The sequence below is a fragment of the Pantherophis guttatus genome, chromosome 4 (genome assembly GCF_059756535.1).
Source record: "Pantherophis guttatus breed Tessera chromosome 4, ASM5975653v1, whole genome shotgun sequence".
NCBI classification, from domain to species: domain Eukaryota; kingdom Metazoa; phylum Chordata; class Lepidosauria; order Squamata; family Colubridae; genus Pantherophis; species Pantherophis guttatus.
In genome coordinates this window covers 121,802,958-121,828,187 of record NC_142066.1, presented here as the reverse complement: position 1 = coordinate 121,828,187, position 25,230 = coordinate 121,802,958, and the positions used below count along the sequence as shown (strand labels likewise).

General features: G+C 36.3%; 1 long non-coding RNA gene across 2 annotated transcripts in view; it reads left to right on the top strand.

The window, feature by feature from the left end:
• Positions 1 to 997: 997 nt before the first annotated feature.
• LOC117654887 (uncharacterized) overlaps positions 998 to 25,230 on the top strand; it is an 84,297-nt gene continuing 60,064 nt past the window's right edge. For both annotated transcript variants that reach the window (XR_015734018.1, XR_015734019.1), the window contains exons 1-2: positions 998 to 1,082; positions 14,559 to 14,711. This is a non-coding gene — a long non-coding RNA (uncharacterized LOC117654887). The remainder of the gene's footprint in view (positions 1,083 to 14,558; positions 14,712 to 25,230) is intronic.

Here is a 25,230-nt window from a genome sequence, read left to right as displayed (position 1 = left end):
CAGCACAATATTTTTTGCAACTCCAAAATTATTTAAATAAAATTATTTAGGCACGTAATATATAGTATTAAAATGTAGCTAACTAAAAATGTTAACACATCAGATTTATAACCAGCAATTATAATATACATTGCAAATAAGAAAAATGTGTACAATTTCAGATCTTATCCTTTATTTAAGTATTGTATTATCTTTTGAATAATATTTGAATAACCCAACTGATCTTCATTCGTCAGCAAAAAATGACAGTATGCTTCCACATTTTAAAGATCATTCATTGTTTGCCACAAAAAAGAAATAGTGCCTATTGTTATTAATTGTAAAAATAGTTGATGATCATTTATTTTAATTAAAAAACTCTGGCATTGCTATTTTTCCTTCATTCTCCTGCCTTTTAAAAATGACTAAAGCTATTGTCCCCTACTCTTTACATATCTATATACAGTTGTTTTTAATATTGTTCAGTTCATCTTCTTGAAATGAAATTAATCTTTTAAACACACAAATACTGCATAAAAAACTATGCAGAACCATATTTCCCTAGTAGTGCAAATAGCTTTTCTTTTCTCTCTTTCTCTCTTTCTTTTCTTTTCTTTTTTCTTTTCATTTTACAACCCCCCACCCCTTTAAACAGATCTTGGCTAACTCAAAATGCCCGGATGGTTTGTTGAATTACATCAATATATCTAAGACCTCCAGTCATTTTTTAAAGATTAAGTTTCTTGTGGCTTTCTGTAGTTTTTGCAAACATTGCGTAATTAGTATAATTTAGATAAACAGAATTGAATACATGACTTGATGACATTCGTATATTTCCTATCATGATCTGGCTGCTGCTCGTTGGTATGGCAAAGTCCTCTCTTCTCAAAATCATGTTTGGTTTTCAACCTAATAATGTCAATGCAACTTTAAATTCTTAGTTACAGTTGCTTAGAACTCACTCCTCACTCCTGCTTCCATAGCTGGCTACTTTAGTTTTACTTATTTTCTTAACAGAAAGGGAAACACAATGCTTACATTCCAGGCATTACTATGGTGACAGCAAGAAACTGCAGCTGTAGACCTGAAGCAAAAAACCTGAGGTAATGTTGGGCCCTGGAGACTCGGTAAATATTAACTGTGTCGAAGACAGCTAAGAAGAGTAGCCAAAAAAATACTCCCTCAATATTGATGAGTCAGTTTCTTCAGGGGCTAAAAAGAAAACACTATTTTGAGATTAACTCTGACTTTTCTGTGATTTTTATGGGTGTTTCACAATTTGACAATCTGGCAGTTCTTTTCTTGTGTGCCAGTATTTTAATATTTGGCTTCAGCGCTGGTTTTTTGCTGAAGTCTAATCTTTCAGATTTTTTCTCAGAGCCAAAAGAATAATAACTGAGAGACCCTATACAAGCTTTCTAAATGTTGGGACTCGATTGTGCTCAAGACAGATCTTGATACCAAATGAACAACTTAGTAGAAACCAAACACTTTCCAAAGCAGATGTCTACGATGTGAATATTTAAGCTTGCCATCACATCTGCCAGGAAGATCCTGAACTATTGGCCAAGATGGTGCCTTGTCCTCCTTGTTTCCATATACAGAATCCAACTGGCCTGGCCATTGTGAATTAATTCCAAGTAAGGAAAAGAAGAAGCATTCAACTTTGGGCATGAGGCAGAGGTTTCACATTAAGAATGCAGGCAATCTTTAATGGGCCTCAAGTGATTTTATCTCAATCCCCAACATCCATTTGAAACAACAATTTCAGCCTGCCTAACCATAGGACTGGCTATACATTTTAGTTACTACTTTATGTTATCAAGGCCAGTGGTGGGTTTCTACTGCTTCGCCCCAGTTCGGGTGAACCGGTAGAGACAGGAACGGGAGGCTCCACCCATCTGCCTGGACATCATCACAGACGCTCTGCGCATGCACAGAAGGTTCTGCACATGTGCAGAAGTGCCACACGTGCTCCCAGTTCCAAATCGATAGTGAAGGTAAGTGAAAATCACTACTGAACAAGGCAGTGCCATTAATTGATCAATCAATTATCATGATACCAGCAAATTAAAGCACAGCAAGCACTGAAGAGCGAAGCCTTTACTTGTACCTCTGAATGCACAGGTCCGTGAGAATGAAAAAGTGATCCCTTCTTCCCACGGAAATCTTGTGTCAGAGCTTTACCTAAGGAACAGAAATAAGTACCAGTTTGTCTTTAGAAATTCAAACACTGCAAAGCTAGATTCAGAAATATCTTTCATTCTCATTTTCTATAATGAAGCTTGAAAGTCTTGGAACTTTTGTCAGTTTTGAAACTTGAAAAATTGCTTTAGATTAGATCATTTTCATCTCAGCAAGGAAAGGTGCAATGATTTCTCTGTGTTCTCATTGCTTTTATTCACTCTCTAGAAGAAATTTAATTTGGCTTCTAAGTAAAAGATCTTTTTTTCTACATGAGAAAAGTTGGTATATGTGTGAAAGGAATGTAGATGGGAGATGCAGATTTAAGTTTATGTGCATGAAAAAACTAAGTGACAGGATTTTTATGCAAGGACATATGTGCACATATGTAGGCAAATAAATATATATGCATGTAAGTGGGTGCAAATATATATTTCATGCTCATATATACAATATATTTCCTCATATATCATTACACAAGCCCCATGGGTATAAGTAAATATTTGTATGCGATATGTACATATTATCTACTTATCTGATATGTATTATGCACATGTAAGGTAGATCAGTATATATGAGCATGAGATGTATGTTTGTAAAAGTGCATCTTTCCATGTACATAGACCTGTTCATGTATTCATTCTGTCAGACCAATGTATTAATTGTTTCCCATGTTTCCAGTGTGATAAATATAATTTTGGAAAAGTCACAGCCTTCAGGAGAAGTTAATATGCCATAATTATAATAACAGTAGGTTGTTGGCTGCTAGACCATAAAAGATCATGTGGTAGAATAGTGCTGTTGCCAGTATTTGGAAACTAGGTGTAAGAGTCTATAAATCCTGAGAGAGAGAGGTCTGCATCTGCCTAGCAAAATGAGGACTTTTCAAATACAATGCAGTTCAAGCTTATCTAAGAACTAGCTACCGTTGTAGTCAGAGCCTTTCATTGATCAGTATTGGTCTAAAAGGAAGACTATAACAGAATTGTGGAGTAATCAGTGGTGGGATTCTGCCGGTTCTAGGGGGTTCGGCCGAACCCTTCGTTAAATTGCTGGCTCGCCCCGCCCCTTGCCCCGCCCCTCCGCACCACTATTTATTGCCAATAAAGAGTGGTGGGCAAGGCGCGGGTGAGCCAGCAATTTAACAAAGGGTTCAGTGTTTTTTTGTAATTTTATTGGCCCGCGGAGCTTCAGCATAGGCTAATTAGCCCTTGCTTAGATGGGCTTCTGAATCTCAGCTGATTTGCTCTCAGCTGTTTTGCTCACGGCTCTGCTCCTTGCTTGCAAAGAGTGCTGATTTTTTTTCCCCTAGCTATACTGAAAAACAAAACAGAAAGTAAAGCAGGCTGTTGGCTTTGCACGTTGGAAAATTAGGCAGGCAGATTTTTTTTCTTTTTCCTCACCAAAAAAGGTAGGTGCAAACAATGGGAAATTTAGGGGAAAAGAGGAGAGTTCAAGATTTTAAAACACAAAAGAAAAAAAGTTCTATTTAACTAGGGAATTGTAATAATTGAGATACTATTAATTGTATATTGTGTTGAAAGCAGAAATGGTTAAGTTGTGGTTTGGAGGAATATATGGGGAAAATTATTTGGTTTATTATTATTGGTAAATATAATTAATTGATTTGTAAGAAATTGGATTGCATGGAAATAATTGGAATATTCATGTTCATATTGATTAATATACAAAAAAGGTAGTTATATAACTAATTGATTTATATTAAAATGTTGAATTTATATTAAACAACTGTAATATTACATAATTAATCAATGTGAGGATGGATATAAAAAAATGCAATGGGAAGGGGTATAATATAGAATAGAAGGGAAAAATTGAATTTGATTAAGATTAGAGATGAAGATGAAGGGTAATATTGGTTTTTTACAAAAATAGATGAGGAATAAATATGGCAAAAAGGAAATATAGAAATTGTAAATTTAATTGAAATGACTAAACACTGTTTAAATTTGTGAACCGGCCAAATACTCTGTTCAAAGAAAATACATTGTATGTTTGTATGTGTGTTTCTAATTATTGTTATTTATTCATATTTGTTCTCTTTTATTCTTTAAAGTTTAACAATTCATTCTTTATCTTAATATCTTTATATTTGTTTGGGGTTGGCTTTCTTCCCTTTCATCTTTTTTATTGTACAGCAATCTTTCTCCTCAAATCTACCTCCTCTCTCTTTTCTTTCCTTCTTACTTTTTCTTCTTCCCCTTCTTCTTCTCCTCCCTACTTCCTCTTCCTTTCTCCTTCTCCTCCTCTCTTCCTCCCTCTCTTACCCTCCCTCCTACTCTAATTTCCCTTCCCTTCCTTCATCCCTCTCTATTGCTGTATCCTGTATCCTTTTATGCATATGGACTACTCAGAGGGCTGAAAAAAATATTTCTGACTGGTCCTCGCACTTTTGACCAGTCCTCGAACTTACGACTGTCCTCACATTTTACGTTTTTGCCCTATCTTGTCACCATGGTGAAGAGAAGCAGTTGTGAAATGAGTGATACGGTTGTTAAGAATGCTACAATGGGCATAAATGTTGGCCAGTCATAAGTGCGAGGACCTGTCAGAAATCACTTTTTTCAGCCCTCTGGGTAGTCCTTTTGTGCATATGGACTACTCAGAGGCTGAAAAAGTTATTTTTGACTGGTCCTCACACTTTTGACCAGTACTCGAACTTACGACTGTCCTCACATTTTACCTTTTTGCCCTATCTTGTCACCATGGTGAAGAGAAGCAGTTGTCTTCCGGTTTGCTTCCTGCCACCAAAAGACGGTCCTGTTTTTGGACCGCCAGCCCCGCTGCCTGTCAGAGCCGCTTCAATCAAGAGAAGCGGCTTGGAAGTTCTCGAATCCTCAAGGATTAGAGGAATAGAGTTGGTGAGAAGCAGGTTGAGCCCCTGTGAGCCCCCAAATAGCTACCCCTTGCTTCTGGGGAGGAAACAGGCGTGGCTCCCTTTCAGCTCGCCGAGACTCCGGACAGCGTGGGACAAGTCTACCCAGCATAGAACAAGGCAGCAGGAGCAACCTTTCTACTGAAAAAAAAGCTAATTCAAACAACCAGGGTGGAATAACAACTTGAACCACGAAACTGCAAGTATTACTAGCCCTGTGATTAATTTTAAAACAGAAGAGTGAATGAGTGAAAGTCTCTTAAAAATGGCTCCCAGCTTCAGCGTTAACGAGCTGAAAGCGAGAGTGGATTAGCAAAGTTATTTCAACAAGTTACAAAGTAGCACTGACTGCAACAAGTGGAGGAAAAGAAAATCTTTTTTTAAAATAAGCCTGATTTTGCTTCAATTTCACCTTTAATTTGACTAAACCTGGGGGAATTTTTTAGAGGACTTTGTGGTGGAGGAAAGGGAAAAAGGATTTCCTTTTTTGGAAAAGCTAGGCTACGTGGCAGGATGGCTTCTAAGCAGACTAAACAGGATGTGAAGGCGGCGGGGGGGGATCCCCCACACATAAACCTGAACAGCAGCCTCCCAGCCAGCAAAGCCAGAAAAAAGAGATTGATCTTGAAAGTTTAAAGGATTTTATTGCTCAGGCTTTGATGAGGCAAGATGAAAATTTGGATGAGAAATTTAAAAAGTCACAACAGGAAATTAAGCAGGAGATTAAAGAAATCAAAGAGGTGGTGCAAGAAAAATATGACAAGGTGACCCAAAAATTAATGACAGTGGTGACTGGATTGTCAGAAGCAATTATTAAAACTGATGCTAAAGTGGAAGAATTTAGATCAGAAATGGATGTTAAAATGAAGGAGACTGATTATAAAATCTTTGATGCTGACAATAAAATGCAGAGACTTGAAAATGAGATCACAATGATGCAGTTCAGGTCTATGGAATTTGCCATAAGGTTGAGAGGCTTAAAAGAGAATGATAGACAAGTCTGAGACAGACTTGTGCTGATGCTCTAGCTGTGCTGTTAAAGATTAGCCCTGAAGAGATTTTTTGAAAAATGGATAAAGTGTACAGAATGAATTCGTGGGTGGCCAGACAAAGACAATTGCCCAGAGATGTGGTGATATACTTTACAGATAGAAAAATGAGAAATGATATTTTGCAAAAGTCTTTTCTCTCTGCTGTGCAAGTGGAGGGGAAGGAGATTGGAGTTTATAAAGAGCTACCACCTAAGATGTTAAAAGATAGAAAGGATTTTGGATTTTTAGTGAATGAATTAAAAAAACAACAAATTCCATTTAGGTGGGATGCTCCAACTGGTATAATCTTGAGGTATAAGGGAGAAAGATACCGATTAAATACTGTTGAGAAGGCGGAAGAATTTTATTCTAATGTTTTTAAAGACAACTCACCATTCCCACGTACATCTTCTGTGTTGGAGATAAAAGAGAGTGATAAGGAGAAGCAATTTCAGCAAGAGATGGAAGAGCAGCCTAAGCAGCTGGAACTAGAGACAATGGAAATGCAGGGAGCTACAGGAGGTTTTCTGGATGAGCCCCTGCTAGATCTTCCTTTGAAAATTGTGACTGAACCACCTAAGACTACAAGAGAAGTGGCTTTGGACCTAGCCCGGATGTGTGAAGCTAAAATCAGCGTATAACTCGAGCAATTTCTAAGCAACTCAAAGAAAAACAACAACAGGAAAGGCCCAAGCCACAGCAATATAAGAAAGGAGTCAAGGGTAATATACAAGAATGTGAAGCCATGGGGGGAGCAAAGCTGAAGACTACCGACTCGGAAAATCTTCGGCAAATATGCTTGTAGCTTCAAAAAAGTGTACATGACGATTAAGTTTTTATCTTGGAATGTGAATGGATTAAATTCACCACAGAAAAGGAAGAAATTATTTACATACTTGAGACAATTTAACAATGATATAATTTGTTTACAAGAAACTCATGTTAGAACACAAGACCAAAAATATCTGATAAATTCAAGATTAGGAACACATTTTATAGCTTCAAATTTGGAAAAAAAGAATGGTGTGGTTATTTATATAAATAAAAGACTGTCAGCTAAAATTATAGAAGCAGATGAATGTGATAGGTTTATAGCAATTGAACTGCGCACGGCAAGTGGCCTAATTTTAGTGATTGGAATTTATGCTCCTAATCAACAACAGGACAACTTTTACAAACTTTGCATTCTAAAATATTGCAATGGGACTATAGATCTATTTTAATTATGGGAGATTGGAATGGAGTAATTGACTCTAAAATAGATAAAAAGAGTTTGGTGAAGTTAAGGATTAGACTGCCACAGACTTTTTTTGATATGAAAAAAGATTTGGAATTAAAAGATATTTGGAGAATACATAACCCAAAAGAATTGGACTTTACTTTTTTTTCAGATAGACACAGATCCTTTTCTAGGATTGATTTTATTTTACTATCAGCTGACCTACTTGTAAAAACAAAAAGAACAAAGATTTTTCCAAGGACTTTAACTGACCATAGCCCGGTATGGATAGAAATTGAGATGGGAAAGAATGAGAGAAGATCATGGAGATTAAATGAAAATCTGTTTAGATATGAAAAGAATATAACAGAACTTAAAGAGCAGATGAAAGATTTTTTTGAAATGAACTTGAATAAGGGTACCCCTATTGAAATTGTGTGGGATGCGAGTAAAGCATATATGAGAGGGGTACTCATCCATATGAACTCTAAACACAAATTAAATCGACAAAAGAAAAGATCTGAAATGGAAACAGAAATAAAGAATAAAGAACAGTTACTTATAAAAAACCCAACAGATGAAAGAATACGAGGAGCAATAAAACTTCTGAAAGATCAATTTCAAATGCTTATGGCAGAACAAACAGCAACAAATTTACAATTTGCGAAACATAACACATTTTGTAATGCTAATAAACTGGGCAGATGGTTGGCTTATACACTAAGGAAGAAGCAGAGTACACGGATCATTGATAGTATTGATACTGGAGGGAAGGAAATTTCTCAACAAAAATTAATTAAAGAAGTTTTTGTAGATTATTATACTAAATTATATGCCAAAGATGATACACAGAATGGACTTATAGAGAAATATCTAGAAAATAAAAGAGTCACAAAAATTACTAATCAACAAAAAGAGAGAATGAATCATCTTATAACAGCTGAGGAGATTATTGCCACAATTAAACAATTGAAAACAGCTAAAGCTCCTGGGACGGATGGTTTAACTGCGGTGTATTATAAAACTTTACAAGCAGAAATGATTAAACATCTTAAAGATCTATTTTGTAGTATACAACAAGGGGGTAAAATACCCCCATCATGGAAAACAGCTTATATTTCATTGATACTGAAAGAGCAAACAGGTCCTAAAAAACCTGAGAATTTTAGACCAATATCACTTCTGAATAATGATTATAAAATATTTGCAAAAGTATTAGTCAACAGGTTGATGCCAGTTATACAAGAGGTGATTCATTGTGATCAAGCGGGATTTATAGAAGGCAGATACATGAAGGATAATGTAAGGCAAGTTATGGATTTATTGGAATATCTCGAGAAGAACAAACAGATCCCTGCAGTGCTGGTTTTCTTGGATAAGGAGAAGGCCTTTGATAGAGTGGATTGGAACTTTCTATTAAAGACTTTAAAAAAGATGGACTTTGGGGATCAATTTATACAGGCGGTTTCAGCAATTTATCAAGAACAAAAGGCACAGATTATTATTAATGGAAGTTTGACAACAGACTTTAATATTGAAAAAGGAACAAGACAAGGTTGTCTGTTATCCCCATTGTTATTTATTTTAACATTAGAAGTCTTGTTGAATACAATATAGGACTCGAGCACCTTGAAAGGAATAGAGATAAGGCAAGAGGAATACAGAATAAGGGCATTTGCAGATGATCTGGTTGTTACCCTAACACAGCCGATGGAGTCAATAATCCAGATGAAAGACATTATAGAACAATATGGTACAGTATCAGGATTTAGATTGAACCAGAAAAAAACTAAGATGATAGTTAAAAATATGACACAAGATCGAAAACAGGAACTTGAAAGCAAGGCAGGTTTTGAGATAGTACCAAAGGTTAAATATCTAGGAGTTCAGGTTGCAGAATCAAATATGAAACTGTTTCAAAATAATTATGAGGTGTTGTGGCGAGACGTACAGAAAGATATGGAGACCTGGAAAAAACTGCAGCTGTCTCTACTTGGAAGAATAGCAGCAGTTAAGATGAACATTTTGCCAAGATTTCTTTTTTTGTTTCAAATGATTCCGGTGCTTAAAAGTGATAAACAACTGAGAGAATGGCAAAGAGGACTGAATAAGTTTGTTTTGAATGAGTAAAAGCCAAGAGTTAAACTGAAAATTATGCAAGATGTTCCAGAAAGGGGAGGCCTTAAACTTCCAAACCTACAATTATATTATGAAGCAGCAGCTTTGACGCAAGCAAGTGATTGGTTTGGAAGGAAAAAGACTGGAATATTGAATATAGAAAGTTTTGATCTTGAATTTGGTTGGCATGCTTACTTATTTTATGAGAACAAAGTGGATAAAGTATTCAAAAGCCACATACTTAGAGACTCTTTGATGAGAGTTTGGAAGAAGCACCGACTCAAATGGGATTACAAAATACCATAATGGCTGGATCTTGGTCATATCATGTGGAATACAAATATAATGTCACTCGGGGGGGGGGGGGTGTTATATAAAGAAGTTCTTTTTGCAGATGCGGGCAGATGGCAACTGAAGACTTTAGAAACGCTGTTGGAAGAAGGGATTAATTTAACTTGGTTACAGTATAATCAATTTCTATTGAGATGGAAAGAGGACCAAAAAACTGGTATAATGATGCATGAGGAAGAATTGGTTAGACATATAAAAGAGAAAGGTCCAATGCATATTAAAAGGGTTTATAATGTTTTGTTAGAAAGGGATTCAGAAACTGAATTGGTTAAAGATTGCATGATAAAGTGGGCACAAAATTTTGCAGAACCAGTGATGTTGGAAACATGGGAAAAAATTTGGGTTCAGAATGTTAAATTCACACAGTTGCAGAACTTGAGGGAAAATTTTTACAAAATGTTTTATAGATAGCACTTAGATCCTAAGAAATTGTCGTGCATATACCCTAATGTTCAACCAAAATGTTGGAGATGTGATTGCCTAGATGCCACATATTATCATGTGTGGTGGACTTGTAAGAAAGTGAAGGCTTTTTGGATAAAAATTTGGTGGGTTATGCAGAATGTTTTGAAGAAAAAAATTCAGTTTTCTCCACAATTGTTTTTATTAGGTATAGCTAAGGGTTTTACATTGGGTGAAACAAAGTTGATATTGTATATGATAACTGCAGCGAGATTACTGATAGGTCAATATTGGAAAAATGAAGCTATGCCTACTATTGAAGAATGGACTTTGAAGATGGCCAGTTTTGCAGAGATGGCGAAGATTTCAGCATATTTAAAAGATCGCTCACAAGAGACTTATGTATGGGAGTGGAAAAAGTGGATAGATTATGTGCAGAATAAATATCAAACTAAGAAATATCAGATAGCTTTTAACTGAAAGTATTATATAGGGATAGAATAATAATAGAACTTTGTGAAGATGTGAAAAATATACAGGGGGTGGACGGGTTCAAGTTTTATAAAAAGGGGATTTTGATTTGGATTACATTTTGAGGAAGTCTGGGGGGGAGGGGAGGGTTGGGGGGGTTAGGGAGGGTTAGGGAGGTCTGGGAGGGTTGGGAGGGGAAATTGGGGAGCAAATGTAATTGTAAAACTTTTTCAATAAAAAAAAAGAGAAACAGTTGTGAAATGAGTGACACGGTTGTTAAGAATGCTACAATGGGCATAAATGATGACCAGTCATAAGTGCGAAGACCGGTCAAAAGTGCAAGGACCTGTCAGAAATCACTTTTTTCAGCCCTCTGGGTAGTCCTTTTGTGCATATGGACTACTCAGAGGGCTGAAAAAGTTATTTTTGACTGGTCCTCACACTTTTGACCAGTCCTCGAACTTACGACTGTCCTCACATTTTACGTTTTTGCCCTATCTTGTCACCATAATGAAGAGAAGCAGTTGTGAAATGAGTGACACAGTTGTTAAGAATGCCGCAACGGGCATAAATGTGAGGATGGTCATAAGTGCGAGGACTGGTCAAAAGTGCGAGGACCAGTAAGAAATGACTTTTTTCAGCCCTCTGTAGTCCTTATGCAGATAGCCACGCCCACCGGTCACATGACCAGCTAGCTGCGCCCACCTGGTCACATGACCAGCTAGCCACACCCACCCGGTCACATGACTACCAAGCCACACCCCCAACTAAGCCACGCCCACAGAACCGGTTGTTAAAAAAATTGAATCCCACCACTGGGAGTAACCAACTGTGAACAGTTTGTAGAAGCAAATGCAAATCTCTTATTAGCCCAACTATGATATTTTACTTCAAATTTTACTTCAAATTAAAATGTTAAACAAAGAGTTAAAAAAGGATAGGACTAATACTATCTTGCCACCTAAATGTCTGTTCCCCAAATTGCTACCCCCCTATCTACTCCCTTAGACTGTTACTTTAGTCAACAGCCCTAATGGTAGGGCTGGATCTGAAAGAGTCATCTTGCCTCTGATTCCCCATCCCACATCAAATAACAGAGTACTTTAAAGTTTCTCTTTTTATCATAATGGTGTTTTCTTTATATTGAACTGTCACTGGTATTTTGTGAAGGATAATTTCATATTCTGCCTAAAGTCATTCTCTCTTCCCCATCCCACATTCATATACTTTGAGGCATGCAGGCAGTGAATGTTCTTGCAGTAATTTTTTAAAAATGGCCTTCATTATAAAGTGCTGCAAAATGTGCTTAAATTCCCTATAGGATCGGCATGCCTCTCATTATAGAATGTTACAGTTTTGTTGATATTGCACAGTAACCTCTCGTTCACCTCTTTGCAACACACTCACACTATACTTAGCATGCAGTTATATTTTCCACTCTAACCCAGTCTTTACTTTCATAATAATGAGGCTGGGAAATGCTGTATTAACACAGTCTCCCCACCCCCCACCCCACTCTCTCACACACAAGTAACTCCTTCTGAGCCAGCCTTTTCTGTGTGCTCTGGACCACCAGGTCTTTTTCTTAATGAATTTCCACACTGTTGTATGAAACACATCATTCAGACAGTGGGAGTTTGAGCAATGTGCTTGCACAAGTTTCCTCTTCCCAACCAGCATCACCATCCATCACTATGATTCTCTGTGTATTTTCAGATATTCTTAGTGAAGCACAAGATTGTTACATGTGGCCCAACGTCACTTGGCAAGCGTCTTTTCTGGAACAAATCCTTCACCTGCTTCATGGACTGATTTAAACGCAATCTATTTCAGTGCTGCAAAATGTTCTTCCTATTTAGTACTCTTTATTATGTCCCTTCACTATTTTTTAGAATTTATTTTTATACTGTTGAAACGTATTTTGTCATTTGTAACTCTTGGTCCACAAAAACGTCATACATTGCAACATTACATACTTTGTTTAACATGTCACATTTCTATGCTTAATCCAACTATATATCCCATACAATCCTATTCCTAATACATATTGTGCTAATAGACAGCCACCCCAATGTGTGGGTTCCTAAATACAATTTTCAGAACTGTATGTGTGTGTGTGAATAATATTTTGTTCTAGTTTGTTATTTGTCATATTTATGTTTATTTTTTATTTTTTATCAAACTGATACACCATCTATTTCACTATTTCAGTCACTCTATATTTCTCCTTTTTTCTAGGACTTTAGGATGATGAGTATAGTAATCCAACTTATTTTTCCACAAAAATCCATGTTTTTCTTTTATAGAACATCATCATTAAAGCAGTTCATCAATTGACTCTTAGGATTCACATAAAAAATGTTTTTGACTGATCTCTCTTATGTCTTTTATTTCATCATTATTTCTCTCTCTGGGCTTTTGATATTAAATGACCAATTTAACAGAACAATTTCTTGTTTATTTAAATCTGTTGCCCACTAAAAACAGCTCAAGACATTAAATCAACTAGTAGCCAAGACTAAAATGCAGTAATAATAAAAACTATGAAACAAAACAGGGGCCATTAAATAAAATATGAACTGAGGCCAATGCCAGGTTTTGAAGGTTTTCCAAAATCCCAAGAGAGGGGACCCCATCCTTATTTCTGAAGGGATACTGTTTCAGAAAGGGGGTGACACAACAGAAAAGGCATTCCCTCTAAGACCCATAGCATGACAGTATTTAATGGTGGTTACCTGAAGCACATCTACTCTGCTGGAATGGACTGGCCAGTCAGAAACAAATAGACACAAGTGATCTGTCAGGTATCCAGTTTCTATGCCACAGAGATCTTTATAGGTAATAACCAGCATCTTGAATTGCTCTTGGAAGCCAAATGGCAGCTGATGCAGCTTGCATAACAGGATTGACACAGGTACATTGAGAAGTACCTATTGCTGCTTACACTGATGCATTTTGCACAAACTGTAACTTTTGGGTGGTCTTCAAGCACAGCCCCAAGTAGAATGCATTGCAATAATCTAATTATGACAATTAGATTATTGCAGGGCTTAAATGTTTAAAAGGCCTCCTGAACAAGAAAATAATATAATACATGGAATAGGTAATAATATAATTGTTGTTACTGCGTGTTCATATTTAAGTATGCAATAATCAGTAGCTATTGAACAGGCTTAAATTTACCACTCCAACTGATTCTGCCATATGCTCAAGCAGTTGTGATTCTAAGACGGATTTAAAAAATCATTTGACAACAGAGTTTATGGTATTCTATCTGAAGAGTATACTACCATATCTTCTCATTAGATAATTCCTTGGTTGTTATGTCATCCTATGTTTCTGCCCCAGGAATTCAATTATCAGTCACTTTAATTTATATGGAAGATTTTCTTGGGCTTATGTACATTTGTCTCTCTCTCTCTTTTCCTTTGTATAATTACTATATATGTGCAAAATTAAAGCATCAATATGTAATACCCAGCAAATTACCTTTTAAAAAAATTCCTTGTTGACCTATTACCTTTATACATATTTTGTAAATCTAACTATGCCATGAATTCTATAACAATATAATGGATAAAGCCCTTAGTTTTAAAATAGAAAGTTGCTGATTTGAAACCCAGTAGAAAAATATCATTTTATTATTACTATTTCCTCTCCTGAGCTTCTTATGCTTAGCTGTGCTTTTTAAAAATAAGTTAAAGGGTGTTTCTTAAGTACAAAAAGAAAAAGAAAAACTTGTGTTGTACTTGGTCAGCAACCTTTTATTGTAAGACAAAAGTTTTAATCATTATGTTTTTATAGCATTCATGTTAATAAAGCTTTGAAAAGTATTAGAGACTAGGGTAAACATTGCACATCATCACACAAGGGCAAATCTTTACAGTCATCTTTCTATCTAGTGCAGGTTCTGAATGCTCAGTTGAGAAGACATTCCCACTCTGTAAAAAACCAATGAGCTCTGTGTTAACCTGGAACAACTGAAATCACAGACAGGAATGCTCAGAAACATAACATGGGAAAGTACAGTAGAAGAACTTGCTGTCAGGATGGTTTAAGGGTGAGTACAGATTAACAAAAGACGATGTCATTTATTTCTCCCTTCTGATATCAGTGTCACCTGTTAGATAGCAGAATACCTAGTCTTAGAGAATAAACCCTGAGTATTTGTTAGGTTATTTGAATGGTTTTGTGCAAATATGTCTGTGAATGTCCTTCTGTAAGGCTTGGAGTTCATAAATCTTCATTGTCTCTTTCTTGTGTGTTTAGTTCAGCCTGATTTGACTATATAAAGCTCCATGCTTGGAGATCATGTTTATTACTTAAATGTTTTAATTAATCACAATATAATATCAGCATTTATTCTTTTGGGATATTCAATTTGTGTTATATACCTCATAATTTCTACAGACATATATTATTTTCTACACAGTTTAGGAAGGATGGTAGGAATATGAAAAATAGATTTTGTCTGAAGTGACTGATATATGTGTATCATGGCATAGCATTAACAGGAGCACTAATATTAATGGAAAGGATGATAGTGTAAATAACATTGACCAGGAATTTATCAGTTCTTTGTATTTGCAATTCTGTTCCGATTTTCTTGTTGCAAAAAAAGAGATCTTGGGGAAATGATCAAGAATAAGGATTTGTAGGTCAGTTTTTCTTTCATTTTAAGATGTTGCTTGGGCTTCCGGTTTGGCTTCCGTCGCCGCCAGACGGTCTTTCAGGACCGCCAGCCTCGTTGCCTGTAAAGAGCCGTCTCTACAGCCGAGAGACGGCTCGAAAAACTCCGTCTCCTTGAGGAGACATGAGATAGAGCCGGCGAGGACAGGTAGAGCCCTCTGCGAACTCCCCAGAGTTTTTTATTACTGTTGGGGAGGAAGCAGAATGTGGCTCCCTATTCAGCTTGCCGTTGCTCCGGGCTTCGGGGAAACTCTGCTTTTTGCAGAGCCAGGCGACGGGACCAATCCAATTAATGAAAATTAACAGATTGTCTAAACAAACAGGATGAAATCCGGATTTGGGACCCTAAATCGCAAGTATTTCTAACAATTTTATAAGTGATTTTAAAAGCGAAGAAAAAAAAAGTTTAAAATGGCGACTGGCTGAGGCTTGAGAAGAAGAAAGCTGAAAGCGAAAGTCCTTCCGCCTGAATAGTTCAATATGTTACAAAGTATCTGAAATAATAGTGCTGGCTAGTATTGAAGATAAAAATTTCTACTTTATGTTTCTTCCTTCTTAGAGACTTGATACTGATACCGTTTGGAGAGAAGTCTTTTTCTTTAAAAAGAGTTTGTCTGTGTGGCAGGATGGCGTTAAAACTGACAAAGCCAGACAAACAAATGGGGGGGGGGGCTCCCCCATTTACAAATCATATGAACAAGTTTTGAGCTTGCAGATTCAGAAGAATGGTTTTAAAGACCTAAAGGAATTTGTTTTGGAGGAGATGGCAAGACATGATGAGATTGTGAACCAGAATCTTGAAAAATTCAGGCAGGAAATTAAAGAGTTGGTACAACGAAAATATGCCAACCTGAAACAACAGATTGTAACAGCTTTGAAAACTTTCTCAGAAATAGTTATAAAGATGGATAACGATACCAACTTAGAATTAGAGTCTAAAATGAAGGAAGCTGATAATAAGTTTTATAATTTGGACAATAAAATACAAAGAATTGAAAATGATTTGAAAAATATTCAAGACAATAGCTCAGAAGTAAAGCCTAAAATAAAGGAAGCTGACCACAAGATTTACAATGCAGACAATATAAAACAAAGGATTGAAAAAGAAGTTATAATGATGCAATACAGGTCCATGGAATTTGCGGTCAGAATGAGGGGAATACAGGAAAATAACAGAGATGACTTGAGAAAGATGTCTGCTGAAGTTCTGGCTGGGATTTTAAAGGTTAGTCCTGAAGAGGTATCCTGCAGGATTGATAAGGTCTACAGAGTGAATTCTTGGGTTGCAAAGCAAAGGCAGTTGCCTAAAGATGTGGTGGTTTATTTTACTGATAGAGTAATAAGAAATGATATTGTGCAAAAGTCTTTTAACTCCACTCTGGAAAGGAACGGAGGGAAGATATATAAAGAGCTGCCGTCTAAGATGTTAAAAGATAGAAAGGACTTTGGATTTTTGGTGACTGAGCTAAAGAAACAAAACATCCCATTTAGGTGGGATGCTCCAGTTGGTATAATATTGAGATATCAAGGAGAAAGATATCAACTAAATACTGTTGAAAAAGCGGAAGAATTTTACTACAAGGTTTTTAAAATGGATCCAACATCTCCATGTATGCTATCAGTGTTAGGAATACAGGAGGGGAATAAAGAAAAGCAAAATGAACAAGAGATTGAAACTCAGCCTAAGCAGATGGAGATGGAGGTAATGGAAAAACAACAAGTTGCAGAGCCTTTTTGGGATGAGCCGCTTTTGGATTCTCCTTCAGAGGTTATAGCTGGATTACCTATAAATACAAGAGAGGCGGCTTGGGATTTTAATGTGATGTCTTATCAAGTTATAGACCAGCATGGAAATCAATCAGCTGATATGCAAGTTCTAGAAAGGCAACTAGGATGGAGATCTAAATCACAAAAAGCCAAGAAAAGAAGAAGCAGGTCCTACAAAACTAAAAATTTTTAAACTAAACAACAGTCTAATGCCAGTTACTTAAGAGACGACGAAATATAATAAGCAGGATTTATAGAAGGCTGATACATGAAAATATAACTGAGGCAAATTATTGACTTATACTATTTTGAGAAGAATAACAGATCTCTGCAATGCTGGTGCTTTTGGGATGTGGAAGATTGCCTCTGATTGAGTGGATTGGAACTTTCTATTTTGGACTCTTTGAAAAATGGATTACGTATATGTTGAGTTATGTGGCAAGAGATCTATGGGATTGGGGCATGCAGAAGATCTGGTTGTTACCCCAATGTGGTGGTTGGAATTAACAATCTAGATAAAAGACACTACAGAAGATACTACATGGAATATAAATATAAAGTCACTCGGGTGGTTTTTTATATATGAAAATACTTATTATTGATGGGGGCAGGTGGTAATTGAAGATATTGAATATACTGTTGGAAGCTGAACCTGATATTACCCTAACATGGGTGATGGAATTAATAATCCAGTTGAAAGACATTACAGAAGATATTATATGGATTATAAATTTAAAGTCATCTGAGGATTTTATTTATATATGGAAATATCTTTTAGTGGTGTGGTGTGGGCAGAAGAACAAAGATATTAAAAATATTATGTATGTTAGACCTGTAGGAAAATGGGTGGAGATAGGTTATTGATTGTTTAGTTTAGTTTAGGAAAAGGAATGTTATGTTTAGATATAAATATATGCAAAAGATTTGAATTAAGAGATATATGTTTGGGGGCGGAGGAAATGGGTAGATTATGAGTTGAATAAATGCCAAATTAGGATTTATTATATAGTTTTATAGCTGAAGGTTGCTTTGAAATGTATAGTATAGTATAGGGGGGATATAATAATAATGTTAGAAAGAAATGGTTAGCATGAGGGGGGTGGTGTAAAAGGATGGTAAAGTATTATATAATTTGATGTTAATTTGGATTTTATTTTGGAGAAGCCATGGGGGGAGGGGAGGGGGAGGGGGGGTTAGGGTGGAGGGGGGAAAAATGGGGAAAAATCTGTATTTGAAAAACTTTTTCAATAAAAAAAAAAGATGTTGCTCACATTCCAGAAAGGATGGATTTTTTTTTTAATTATTATTTGGAAAGAGAGCATGAAGGTGCCTCTGTAATAAGAAAATGGCTCCTCATTATCAGTGTGTGTAGAATTTACCTTGGAAGAGGGCAAGAGGTGAAATGTTGGTTTGAGCTAAAGTATACATCCACATCACTAGCTTGTAACTTGGGTCAATTCTTGAAACGATTGGCCATTTTCAATAGAAAGCTTTCCCTTGCAAATACCATTTACAACTGGCACTTTGAAATTGTTCATGTTGTCTCTAGATACAGAGAAATGAACTGCTCATTGCAGAAATTCTTACTTTTTGGTAAAGATTGATTGGGAAGGGAAAGTGCTTTACATATTTGCCACAGCTAAGTGAGATAATAAGGGATGTGTGAATGAGTTGAAACACAGCTCACACCAATGCTGCATGCCTTTTATTTAATTCTAGAACCAAATGAAGAAAAACAATGGGAATTTCTCCTAAGCTCCAGCTACCACATTGGAATAGAAGCTTCTTTGAGGCTGTTTAACGCAGCCTGCTGTCTTTGGCAGCAGTTATTTAGGAGCTTCTATAAAAAGAAACAGGAAGAGGTTTCTAGAATGCTGGTTGACAGCTTACATTTGAAAAGGTTTTTGGTTCTGTTGTAAATTTGTTCATGTTGTTCCTTCTTTTTGGCTTGATGTATCTCTTAGATTGCCAACTTTCATAAACCTCTTACTTTGATCTGAATTGTTTCAATCCAATTTGTCTGCAGGACCTTTATATTGGCCAAACCACTTCTTTTCCTTGGTTCCAATTACCAGCTCTATATATCAGTAGATCCTTAATGCCAAACAGTATTGCTCAGAAGTGGACAATTTATAACCCATAGACAACATGTAACCTCCAATCCCATTTTTTGAATCTGAAAGATTGTATAGTCACAATTTGGTAGAAACCACAAATTTTCATCTGCATTTGCATTTGTGTGAGTGTGCTATAGGGGCAACATGTCATTCAAAATAAGTATGTTAGTGCTGAAAGCACCCACAAAATAGTTAACTTCAAAAGATTCAGAATTTTCAGCCCTGCCTCCTCTAGTGATTGTAATATATCCTAATGTTCCTAAAAGCCACCAGAAACCAACTTTTTAAAAAATGTGCATCTCTGACATACTCTTTTTATATAGCTCAGTATTTTGTTCTAATTAGTCAGCTACTTAATGATTGCTTAACACTATTTGTATTCTAATATTGTCAGCCACTTAATGATTGCTTAACAGAAGATTCAGATTTAATTATGTATTTCTGCTCTATTTCCCACATCACTAAACAAATCAATGAACAATTGTATACATACCTATTCACAATAATTTATATTAACAATTAATTAACATTAATTGAAATTACCGTGATAAATATAGGTAGTGCTCAACTTATGATCACAGAGTAATGTAGTCATTAAGTGAGGTGCCCATATAACTGCTTCATTTAATGACTGAATTCCTGGTACTCCCAGCAATTGTGTGGATCATTTAAACTGAGCTTGGGGCTGTCTCAGAGGTTGGGAGAGGTTCAGGAGACATTGGGGAGGGAGATAGGTGAGGAAGTTGAAGTATCACCATGGTTATAAGAATCATAAAGGTCATAAGGATGGGTTGCTGCAAAATGACCAATTTTTATCATGTGGGATGCTGCAAAAGCTGTATCTTTGTGCATGGGTTATAACTTTGTGCCATTGTAATTCTGAATGTTGTTGAACAAATAGTCTTAAGTCGATGATTACCTGTAAACAGACTTTTGCAACATAATGCTCATAAGAGCTGCTATAGACTCTGGCAAGGAATTGTGGGATTTTTTTAATGCACTGTATCTGGAAGATAGCAGTTACAGAAATCTAAGAAGTCTGAAGCCTTCATCTCACTGATAACTTTCAGACAGTTCAGGAATATTTGTGTTGTCTTTGTATGTCAAATAGTCAAGGCAACAACCATTTTTGCATGGTCATTACTGCCATCTTGATTTTTTTTGCTCCACCCTCAAGACATTGTTGAGTCTATTATTATCACATAATTTCAGGTGTGAATGGGTTTAATTGATAACATTATATTTTAAGCTATGAGGTAGCCTTTATAGTTTTTAAATCTGAGACCATAGTGTCCTTTTATATGTACAGGCTTTAATGAATATTTTTTTAACCAAACAAAGGAACTTTCTCCAATATGTTTCTTGAAATTTTTTAAATTAGATCTGGCAATTTCCTTGGTGCAGACTACAAGTAATTCAGTTTGTATTAGACTCATCATATATCTTAGAAACGAAATCTAACAAAATGAGATTGTTAGAAATAATACACAGAATTTTTGGAAAAAGCTTATTCAGGCTAGTTTAAGCAGTGTTGTCAAAACAAATTTGCTTCCCATAATTATATGTGCACTCTATAATAATGGGTTGGCTATCTTATTTGAGAAGCCACTGTTGGCCAGAGAATATTCAGGTGGTCAGCTTCTGACTCTGTAGCCATAAAATGAAAATTGTTCTGTTTTATTTATGGGGCTAAAAATGTTATAAGGGTGGCCAGTACATGTGTTACACCTCTTAAGACCCTTCCATGAAGATCTGTCTCAAAAGCCCTTTTTCATTGCCAGAAAAGATTTCAAAAAACTTAGGTGCTTCTATAAAGACTATGGGCTGACTAAGTTGTATATATGTGTTCATAAATTCTTTAAAGTCCTTTTTTTTGCGAGTAGTTCTAGAAGATTGCAGCCAGGAACCATGGGTCTCACTGCTTATACTGACACAGACTTTGTGCTAAAAAAAAATAACATGTCTAATAAATGATTAGAATAATCTGTCTCAGAATAATCTTATCTCACTTTTCAACATCAAATGCTAAATTCTGAACAAGTTGAGGGAGGGAGAGAAACCTCTTTCATGAAGGAAATAAATTTTTGAGAAAATGCAAGGCAGATTCCTTGAAATATTCCAAAGTTATTTCTTGTCAATGTATTCACTGGGTTACTCTGGTGCATTCATTCTTCAAACACACTGCTTTTCCCATTCATTCTTTATTTTACTTTGGTTCTGAAGTCAAACATATCATTTCATAATGGGCAAACCATGAAAATCTGAATTATAAACAGAAAATACTGTACTCTATTCATATGGCAAGGCAATTATAAAGCTGTGTTCTTTGTATTTGCTGTCCAAGCTGTACATTGGCTTAGATCCAGACTAGGCGTCTGTGAATTGAAGGAGCTGAATAGGTCCAAAATCTAGGAATTTTTCCACTTATGGAAGAGGAAGAGGATTTTTTTCTGATTTCTCTTTCACTTAATGCCTTATCCACAACCCTGCTGTACCAGAAGGGTTTGAATGTATTGGAAAAGTAAAAGAATCACTATGCAAAACCAAAGAGGAAAGTGAATTAAAATCATTTACCATGTTTTTATGGCAAAAATATCCATATATGAAATTTAATTGAAGGGATACTCCTTGCAATGGAAGTAATTGCTAAATCTTGGCCAATCATTTTTAAAATTCAGAATTCAAGTAGCATATTTTGCTTTCAAAGATATGATTCCATAAAAACTATGAGAATTCAAGAAAATTCTGAAATCTTTAAACTCTAAAACATTTTTCTACTCCAAACATTTTAGCATTTACAGTGTTTTTTAATTACCCCAGCAAATATGACATTTGACTACATTATCTAGGATTATGGTATCTGTAATCCAGTGGAGCCCAAAGTCTCCAAGTTGTAAAAGGCTAACCTTCAGGATTCAGAGATAACAAAAACCACTGAAAGTTATAGAGTTTGTGATTCACATTATAAATGAATGTTCTGCTGATTAATTTTTTAAAATATAATAATACAGCAGAGAATAGAAATTCACCTTAATTTCTATTTGGACAAAGAGGAATAGAATGGAATAGAAATGAAAATACTACCGTGTTTCCCAGAAAATCCTTGTGGGCTTGGCCTTATTATCGGAGAATCTTATTATTTTGGGGGGTACAGGAGGCCCTGGGTGGCCTGCACACTCACAGCTGGGACTCCAGCAGAGAGAGGCTCCCTTCCTGCACTGCCATCAAGCCCCTCCCCTCCCATGGGTGTGTGTGTGTGTAGAATGCAAGCGGCCCGAAGCATCAAGCCGCATGAGTGCCTGTCCCCACCCCACTGCTCACATGCCTCCCAAGCTTTACCACATTGATGTGGGCGAAGCCAGTGGGCACCAGGTCCTTGAGCTCATAGCCAATGCCACTGGCACCCACCACTAGCACCCACCACTAGCACCCATGCGGAAGCCACAGCCTGGGCCAGCTCTCCTTGCAGGGTCCAGCTCTAACCATCACCATAAGTGGGAAGTACACTCCCAGAGCAGCCACTGTCCTGGCTGGAGTTTGGAAGCCAAAGAGGCAGAGTTTGGAGGAGAGAAAGAAAGACTTCTGTTGCTTCTGTGCTTTCCTTGCATAAAGTCAAGCAGAAGCAGAAGCAGCAAAAGTCTTTCTTTCTCTCCCCCAAACTCTGCCGCTGTGGCTTCCAAACCCCAGCTAGGGCAGCGGCCACTCTGGGAGTGTGCTTCCCATTCTATAGTGACAGTAGCCAGAGACCTCACCTTCCCTCCTACTCCTCTCCACTGTGATCACAGGTCCAGTTTACTTTTTCCAGGTGCCTGGCAGCAAGACACACTCGAGGTCTATGGTCAGTGCCGTGGATGGTGAAAAGGGTGGGGGGCGCAGGAGTTCACAGGCATGTGGCTGCCTTGGGAGGACTGGGGGAGTGAAGGACCTATGTGTGTATGTGTGTGTGAGAGAGAGGAGGGGCTTATTTTCAGGGGAAGGTGTATATTTAGGCCCACCCTAAAAATCAGGCTTGGCCTTATTTTCAGGACATGTCCTATTTTCAGGGAAACACAGTAATTTGAATCATTCTAATTCAGTCTTTTAAATGGTTGACCAAACCCAAACAATCATGCATTGGTATAATCAGCAATAATCTGGGTGGTACTTTCATCCAATGTATTAAAATATATGGAATGTTGACTTGGATTTCAAATATTTGAGTTAAAATTCTAATTCAGCCATGAAGTCTGCTGCCAAATTTTACTCAGTGGCCTTATCTTTCTTTTGATCTTATATGTTATAGACAAAATGTGTAATGGGGAGATGGGACTCTGTCCATTGGTTCATAGTATCTTTGCGTGAATTTTTTATCTCACCAGATTGACCCAGATTTTGAAATGAATTGTATGTAACCATAAACTCTAATAAATCAGAATGTATATCCCTCATTCAATTAGGACAATTAACCTGGCAACTGTAAGATTTATAGATCCCCAGAATCCCACTACCAGCCATGCTGGAAGATGAAGTCCACAAGTCTTAAAGTTGCCAAATTCAGAGATCTGTAAATTAGGTGAAAAGTTCTGCTCATGTTGATTTAAAGCATCGTCCTCTTCAGAAGTTCCAAATCCAAAGGATGGGAACTATGTACGTATATTCTTTTCTGTTCCATATGCATACTTTGTAAACAGGGCTTTAGTCCAACATTGTTCATTGAGCTATTTTTTTTCCTTAAGAGAAGAAAATATATATGGCATCCATTGTTTTATTATTACAGATTTGAATTTAGATTTTATTTCTTTTTCAACAGCAGTAGGAAACATGTAACTATGATGATGCTTCAATTAGTCCATCTAGGAATTTCTAGGAAATCTGTGTATTTCTTTCCATTGCACTTTGTCTTTTCTTCTACATAAATTACAAGAAAGTTCTTTGTCATTCTTCTACAAAAAAGAAAAAGAAAAAAGAAAAAAGAAAATATCTATCCTGCAATTAAATATGGATGGGTATGTTAAAAAAAAACAAAACCAAAATTGTTAGGTATGGACAAGAGTATGTTTTGAATCTCAGAGTTCTTAGGAAAAGCTGGCATTTCATTTTGGCTTTATAGGGCAGCATGTTTTGCTGAGCAAAACTATTCAGCAAAAGAGCTGTTTAGTCACATGGTCAGACATAATGCTGACACGTGTGATATCTGGCATTTTGGAGTGTAACATAAAAGACTTTGACACACAATTCTTTATATCAGGGAATATCTACAAATATTATTCACTGCAAAATTGGGACCCAATCAAAAATCATATCAAGAAACATAACTCCAGGGACTTAATGCAAATCTCCAAACCCAGACACAAAATTTAGCAAAAACCTGGTGCCTTTTAACCATTAGCGATAAAATAGTCTCTGCTACCCTAAACAAAACGATCTTGTGGATTTTTAAGGCTATGGTATGCTCCCAAAATCAATAGCTGAATAAAAGTAATTTCATGCCTAAGTGAGAATAAAAGGGAATAAAAAGAGAAACTGAGCTTACAGGAACAGCTCTTTGCTATTACTAATTATGAATCATGTGACCTGGCCTTGCATTACCAGTTTAGTCCACTCCCTTGTAAATCTGATTTGGCTTAACCATGCATTATTATGTGGATTTCATGCAACCACTTCCCTTTCTGAATCTTCCAGAGAAAGTGTATTAAATTTCCTGAATGCCACTGAATACAAAGTGCAATCCTACTCTTCAGTTTATTTTGTATAGTCATTGTTCTAAAATAAGAAGCTGTAGAAGTTTCAAGCATGGCCTTTTTCTATTTTTATATTCATTTAATAATCACTATTTTTCATAAATGTTACTGTCTCAACATTTGCATATATATATTTTTTTAATAAAAAAACTGCTGACCTTTTGGCTGAAAAAAATTGAAAGGATTTCTGTTTTTCTTTCAAACCATAGCCAATATTTATCTAAAGCCAAGGAATATGTTTGCAGGCTATGAGTTCAATAATAAAATATATTTTAACAAAGCATTT